Below are 7,815 nucleotides of genomic sequence, written 5' to 3'. Positions count from 1 at the left end.
AAAAAAAAAAAAGTGTAGGTGCACTGGTAGATGAAGAAATCAGTAATTATTTTGCACAGTTTTTTTTTGTCATTATATGCACATTCTTTCATCATTTAAGTCATGTCTCTATGAGTTTTTTTTTGTTTTTTTTTTTTTTTTTTTTTTTTTTTTTTTGAGTCAGAATCACGCTCTGTTGCCCAGGCTGGGGTGCAGTGGCCGGATCTAGGCTCACTGCAAGTTCCGCCTCCCGGGTTTACGCCATTCTCCTGCCTCAGCCTCCCGAGTAGCTGGGACTACAGGCGCCCACCACCTCGCCGGGCTAGTTTTTTGTATTTTTTAGTAGAGACGGGGTTTCACCATGTTCGCCAAGATGGTCTCCATCTCCTGACCTCGTGATCCGCCCGTCTCGGCCTCCCAAAGTACTGGGATTACAGGCTTGAGACACCGCGCCCGGCCTGTATGAGCTTTAAAGCAAAATTATGAAAAACTAAAATAGAAGATTTAAACTGTAAATTGGTTTAAATCAACAACAATAAAATCTATCCATTTCAGATGAATGAGGCTACAAAGTGGAGAAAAATAAATAGTTACAGACTTAAAGAAATTGTGTGATCTTAATTTATTTCTTTTTCTAGCCAAACCAAATATGAGTTGGACTGATTCACACGTTTTATGCTATTGGTATTGAAATGAGTATTTCAATTATCATTTCCTGCGATCTCTAATCAGAAATCCAATCTGTTCTTTTAGAAAAAGCTCCTAGCTTAAAAAATTTTAATCTCTGCAAAACTGTTTTACACTCACATTGTTTTCTTTAATAGCCCCATTCTCTTAACTGCTAAAGTTTTATGTGTATTTATGTAAGGCATGGAGTGTATTATGCATTATGCATCCTGCTGTTAGCTTCAGGGGAACGGGGCAGTGCTCTGTGAATGCAAGGGCGTCTATTAAAAGTTTATGGATGACTCTGCATCTTTTCTCCAAATTAGTAATGATTTTTCAAGCTGAAAAAAGTAGATCCTGATGTGGGAAGAGAACACATGAAAGGACAAAAATAAAAATATTTCTGTTCCAAAATATAACACCATTTATTTTATCTTGAATTTGAGATTTTATTTCAGTCAGGATCCAAGTATCATTTCCCAGGGCCCACAAAGTAAACTTCATAAAGTGCATCATCCCTCTCTTCCCACCCCTCTGGTGTGAGGTATTATCATATCTCCTGCACAGACCTTCTACTTTCCTGCTTCTGCCCTTCCCTGTAGTCTACCTTAAACACTGTGGCCAGAGTAGTTATTTTTAACATTCAAGAATTTAGGGAGACCATGGGATCTCTGCTCAGCATCCTCCTTTCCTCCCTAAATTCTCAAAAATCTCCCTAAACCTTCTCAAACCTTCCCAAGAGTTTCCAAAGGTCTTCAAGGGCCTCTGCATCCTACACACCTCTTTCTTCTCCCTCTGACTTTTGTGTTATTCCTTTCCTCTCTCACACTGCTCCTGCCACTATAGCTACTGCTTTCTCTAGAAGACACTAGGCACACTCCTGCCTCAAGGTATTTGTGCTGCCTATCCCTTCTGCTGAGAAAGCTCCTTATGCCAAACCCAGCATGGCTAACTTCTTCACCTCTTTTAGATATTTGCACAGGCGTCACCATTCCCAGGATGCTACCTTGAATACTTAAAGTAGTGATATAGTTTGGATGTTTTTTCTCCTCTAAATCTCATATTCAAATGTAATCCCCAGTGTTGGAAGTGGACCTGGTGGGAGGTATTTACATCATGGGGGCCAATCCTTCATAAATGGTCTGGTGCCATTCTCACAGTAATGCGTTATTTCTCCCTCTATGAGTTCAGGTGGCATCTGGTTGTTTAAAAGAGCCTAGGGCTTCCTCATCTCTCTCTTGCTCCTGTTGTCACCATGTAGCCACCTGCACCCCCTTCACCTTCTGCTATGATTGTGAGCTCCCTGAGGCCTCACCAGAAGCAGATGCCAGTACCAGACTTTCTGCACAGCTTGTATAACAGTGAGTCAAAATAAACACCTCTTTGTAAATTACCCAGCCTCTGGTATATCTCTATAGCAATGCAAGAACTGACTAACAGAAGTCACTCAACCCGTATACTTACATTTTGGGTCCTCCCACTCCGTTTTAATTGTCCTTGTATATTTCTTTTTGCTGTCGTTGTTGCTTTTTCCCCAGCTACAATTTAAGAACCACAAGATTAGGAAGCTTCGATCTTTGTTACCTGATATTCCCAGCACCTAGAATACAACCGAGCAAATTTTAGTCATGGAAAATATTTGTTTAATCAAATTGCTGAATTTCTTGACACCTTCTCCACTAGTCTGCTCCCCAGCACTCAATTATTTGCTATACATTTGATCCTTTACCATGTACACAGCCTTACAGGTAATAAAAAAGAAATCCTTTTAATTCCTATTGCTATATTTTTAATAAATTATAACTTTCTGGTTGATGGCCACAATAATAGATGATGCAAACTGTGTATTTAAAACTTTTCCAAATGAGCAACAAAACAGAAAACTAATATAAAACTCACATTTTATATTTCTACCCACTCCATTTCTTCTGATAAGGACCAGAGATCAACAATATTTTTAAATAGCAAAATCTGTCATCAGTTGAGGCTAAGAAACTGGGCCTTTGTAAAACATGAATCAAATAGAATGGTGTTGGCACAATTTTCCCTACAAAATATTTAACATTTCTATTTATACTAAAATATTGACATTTCTTTGATTCTGAAAGATTGTGACATTGAGTCATCTTGTCCTGCACAAGGAATCAGTCTTTCTTCACTGAAATCAATTGTCGGAGACTGACAGTTTTGGAACACTGGATGACAGACTGCTATCCTTTTGCTTCCTTTTGGTATGTCAGTTTTATTTTCATATATAGCTGATTGCCTGATTTTCATTTATATGCACATTGAAGATGTTGTCATTGGTATGATGTGCAGAAAATTAAAATCCTACACATTACTCATTTGGAGATCTAAAAATATTGAAATAAATCATCCTTGAATGTCCGGGTGATGTTGCATGGCCGATTCACCCTCTATTCACATGTAGTTGAAATAACATTTCACATTAAGAAGTATAAATCTTAGCTACTCTTCACCTATCAATCCTAGATTTCGCCTCCTGATAAAAAGCACCCTACCTTTATTCTCTAGAAAGCAGAGAGTCATTTTTTGTCTAATTCTGACTGGCAGTAGACTTGCAGCATGAAAAGTTGCTCTCCAAACCTCCTCAAACAAGGCATTGTTGGAGTGCAAAGTAGAGTTTGCCATGTCTTCCTATGGTTGTCAATTTAAGCATTAATCATACCTTACATGCATTCTACGGCTTCAAAGGATTTCCCACTTTTTATCTTTATGTAACTGTATAATTGTCCTGTTGAAAACATGATGCATGTTATTCCCCAAATGTTATATGGAAAGAAACTAAAACCCAAAATGGTCAAATGATTTCCGTAAGGTCAAACTCTGAGGTAATTGTATGTTAGGGAATGAACCTGGATACCCTGACTTTCATCCCTGTATTTTTTATGTTAGTCAGTGTGTTGCACGGTACACATGTAGAGTCAACCCTATGATGAAACATAAATGAAATTAGAAATTCAAAGCACTTATTAATTCTCATCTCTTAAACATCTCCACTATTACTTACGGTTGTCCCCAGAAAGTCTTCAGGATGTGCTTACAGACAAACCTGTACTTGCCTTTCCTAGGAGCTCTTCTGCCAGGCTGTACTGGCTTGTCCCAGGTTCACTGAGTCAAGCACCACCTCACGTGTGTGTTCAGCTAATTCTTCTTTAAAAAATAATTGTTTCACTGAGCCTGCTCTCTCCCAAAGCCCACCCAACATCCTGCTACTTCCTGTTGATCCTAACGGAAAATGATCTCTGAAGAAATGGGGAGAATGGCCTCTTCTCCATGAGATTCTTTCCTGATTCATGGTATCGGACTGGGAACAGAAGCTTCACTATCTTCCTCCTTTTCCCAGTCTCTATTTTCTCCTAATCATAGCAGATGAAAAGATGTACAACATCATTAATTACTAGGACAATGCAAGTTAACACCACGGTGAAATGTCTCCTCACATCCATTAGGGTATGTATTCTATGACAGTATTCTACGACATTTGGACTTTCGTACTCTGACTAGAAAAGCAACCTTTCTGTGCTTTGAAGATTTACAATATCTATATAATATTATTAAATATGTACAGTGGATCCTTGAGCAACATGGGAGTTAGCAGTGCCAATCTCCTACACAGTTGAAAATCCATATATGTTTTGACTTCCCAATAATTTAATAACTTATAGTATACTGTTACTGGAGGAAGGCTTAACCTAAAAAGTCAGTTAACACATATTTTGTATAATATATGTATTACATACCATATTCTTACAATAATCTACAGAAAAGAAAACGTTATTAAGAAAATCATAAGGAAGAAAAAATGCATGTACTATTCGTTAAGCAGAAGTAGATCATCATAGAACTCATCATCCTCAGCATCTTCACATTGAGTATGCTGAGGAGGAGGTGAATAAAGAAGGGTTAGTCTTGATGTCTCAGGAGTGGGTGAAACAGAAGGAAATTCAAGTATAAGTGGACCTAGGCAGCTCAGTGGGTTTGTTCAAGGGTGAACTGTATTTGAAATTTGTTTTTCATACTATATACCTTATGGTTTTCATGTTTGTCCATGTTTGAGATATCTCATTTATTGCATATTAGAATACGAGATACAAGCATCTTCAATATTATTGTTTTGTCAAATTGTGTTTTGTAGTAGTTATAACTTAGTAATTACTACAAAGTTGCAAGTACAATTACTGCAAATTATAACTACTACCAGTAGTCATAAATACCACTACTATCACATAATCGTTACAACTCACAATCTCATGTTGCTCATGGGTAATATGTAAATATGCTTATTTCCCTGCACCCTTACCAGCAACTGACATTATTGAATTAATTTTTTGTCCAATCTGATAGGTGAGAAATTGTATATCATGGTTTTAATTCACATTTCGTTGATTAAGAGTGAGATGGAGAATCTTTTAATATGCATATTTACTATTTGGTTTCTTCCCATGTAAATTGCTTTAACAAATTTGCAAAATCAAATCATCCTTGTAGTGTGAGATAAATACTTTTAGATTTTAATACATTTCTAAATTGAATTTTCTACTAATTTATTTAGTATTACTATTTTATTTAGTATTCATGTTTATACCTGAAACTGGGACATAATTTTAGTTACCTGGATTTTTGTTTCTGGTTCTGAATTAGAATTATATTTGCATTTTGAAGGTATCCGGGAAGTGTTCTACTATAGAAAAAGATTATGTGTTTCTTGAAGATTTCATAGAGTTTCCTGCAACTGGTGGCTATTTTTGAGGATGAAGGAGTGGGGAAATTGTGAAGTTCTTCCTCCTTTTTTGATAATTTTACATTCTTCTAGTTTTTGTTACATTTAAAAGTATTGTTTCCATTAAATTTTGAATCGATACACAATGTATTCATAACATGCATAATTAAGAAGCATAACGTCTTCATCTTTATCTTTCCTGTCCTTTCAGCAGTATATGATACCATTCGTAAGTTCCTTTCCAAGACTACAGGCTCCTCTGTGCTGTTTGCCCTGAGACTTCTTCATTCTGTGTAGCTTCCACTCAGGTCCTCCTCATTCATCTCACTTTTATTTACCTGGAGTTACCCTGTAGTCAACCCTGGTGTCTCTTCAGTCCACACTCATTTTTATTTTTTTTACACTCATTAACTGGTGATATCATCCAGCCTCATGTTTTCATATCGGCAGCTCTGACCTCTTCCCTATATCCCAGACTCATATATCCAAGTGGCTACTTCATGTGTCCACCTAAATATTCAATAGGCATCACAGATTTACAATGTCCAAACTTACGACCTGGTTTTACCCACTGAATTACTGTTATTCTAGTCTTCTCTCATAATTAACAGCAACTCTTCCTTGATTGCAGTCTTGGGAGAAACGTTGAGCCAAAGAACTCAGCTAAACCTTGCCTAAATTCCTGACCCACAGACACCATCAATGTTGATGTTTCATGTTTCTAAATTCTGGTATGTTTTCTACACCAATAAATACCACAGTCATGTACCACATAGCAATATCTGCTTAGTGATGGACTGCATATACAATGATGGTTCCATAAGATTATAATGGAGTTGAAAAATTCATATTGCCTACTAAGTTATAGTATTTTAGCGCAATGCACTACTTATGTGATTGTGGTGATGCTGGTGTAAACACATCCACTGCACTGCCAGTTGTAGAAAAGTTTTTAGACATAAAATTATACTTGATGATAATAATAATTGATGAAGTTACAGGTATAGGCATTTACTCTACTATACTTTTTGTTTTTATTTTAAAGTGTACCCCTTCTACTTACTTTAGAATGTACCCCTTCTACTTATAAAAAAAAAAGTTGGCCTGGCATGGTGGCTCATTCATGCCTGTAATCCCAGCACTTTGGGAGGCTGAGGTGGGCACATCACTAATGATAGTGATATTGAAAATAGTGATATTGGGCCGGGCGCGGTGGCTCAAGCCTGTAATCCCAGCACTTTGGGAGGCCGAGACGGGTGGATCACGAGGTCAGGAGATTGAGACCATCCTGGCTAACACGGCGAAACCCCGTCTCTACTAAAATACAAAAAACTAGCCAGGCGAGGTGGCGGGCGCCTGTGGTCCCAGCTACTCGGGAGGCTGAGGCGGGAGAATGGCGTGAACCCGGGAGGCGGAGGTTGCAGTGAGCTGAGATCCGGCCACTGCACTCCAGCCTGGGCGACAGAGCAAGACTCCGTCTCAAAAAAAAAAAAAAAAAAAAAAAAGAAAAGAAAATAGTGATATTGATGATTCTGACTCTGTGTAGGCCTGGGCCTAAGGTGTGTTTGCATCTTAGTTTTAATAAAGATGATTAAATGGTAAAATGAAAAGTGGGAAATTTTAAAACAGAAAAAAGCTTATAGAAAAGGGATATAAGAAAATAGTTTTGTACAGCTGTAAAATGTGTTTGTGTTTTAAGGTGTTATTAAAAAGAGTCCATATGTTTTAAAAAATTAATAGTTTATAAAGTAAAAGAGTTACAGTAGCCTAAGTAATTTACGATTAAGAAGAGAAAATTTTTATAAATCTGTGTAGACTATGTATACAGTGTTTGTAAAGTCTATAGTCTTGTACTGTAATGGCCTAGGCCATCACGTTCACGAACCATTCACTCACTGACTCACTCAGAAATACTTTCAGTTCCCTGAGCTACATTCATGGTAAGTATACAGGTGTATCCTTTTTTTTTTTTTTATCTTTTAACCCACACTTTTACTGTACCTCTTCTGTATTTAGATATGTTTCGATACAAATGCTTACCATTGTATTACAATTACCTGCAGCATTCAGTACTGCAACATACTATATAGGTTTGTAGCCTAGGAGTATTAGGCTGTAACATATAGCTTAGGTGTATAATAGGCTGTACCATCAAGTTTGTGTAAGGACACCCTATGATGTTCATGCAATGATGACATCACTTCATAAGGCATTTCTCAGAACATATCCCCATCCTTAATTGACACATGACTGTGATACAAAGTATATTCCATCTTTTTTAAATTATTTGAAAAAGACTTGTATAAAATTGATACTGCTTCTTCTTTCAATAGAGTGTACATACATAAAACATTTGTCCTAGAGCTTTCTTTGTGGAAAGGTTTATTATTACATTTTTTTTTTTTTCTTTTTTTTTTTTTTTGAGA

The 7,815-nt window shown here is 37.0% G+C and overlaps 1 long non-coding RNA gene across 2 annotated transcripts in view; it reads right to left on the bottom strand.

The window, feature by feature from the left end:
- Positions 1 to 7,815, bottom strand: part of LOC108515450 (uncharacterized) — a 37,754-nt gene that overhangs the window by 25,167 nt on the left and 4,772 nt on the right. The window contains exon 2 of one of the 2 annotated variants that reach the window (XR_001881527.1): positions 2,110 to 2,245. This is a non-coding gene — a long non-coding RNA (uncharacterized LOC108515450). The remainder of the gene's footprint in view (positions 1 to 2,109; positions 2,246 to 7,815) is intronic. The other variant, XR_001881526.1, reaches the window with a different exon arrangement.

Source organism: Rhinopithecus bieti, unplaced genomic scaffold (assembly GCF_001698545.2).
Source record: "Rhinopithecus bieti isolate Rb0 unplaced genomic scaffold, ASM169854v2 scaffold_34813, whole genome shotgun sequence".
Taxonomy (NCBI): domain Eukaryota; kingdom Metazoa; phylum Chordata; class Mammalia; order Primates; family Cercopithecidae; genus Rhinopithecus; species Rhinopithecus bieti.
This window is presented reverse-complemented; position numbering and strand designations above follow the sequence as displayed.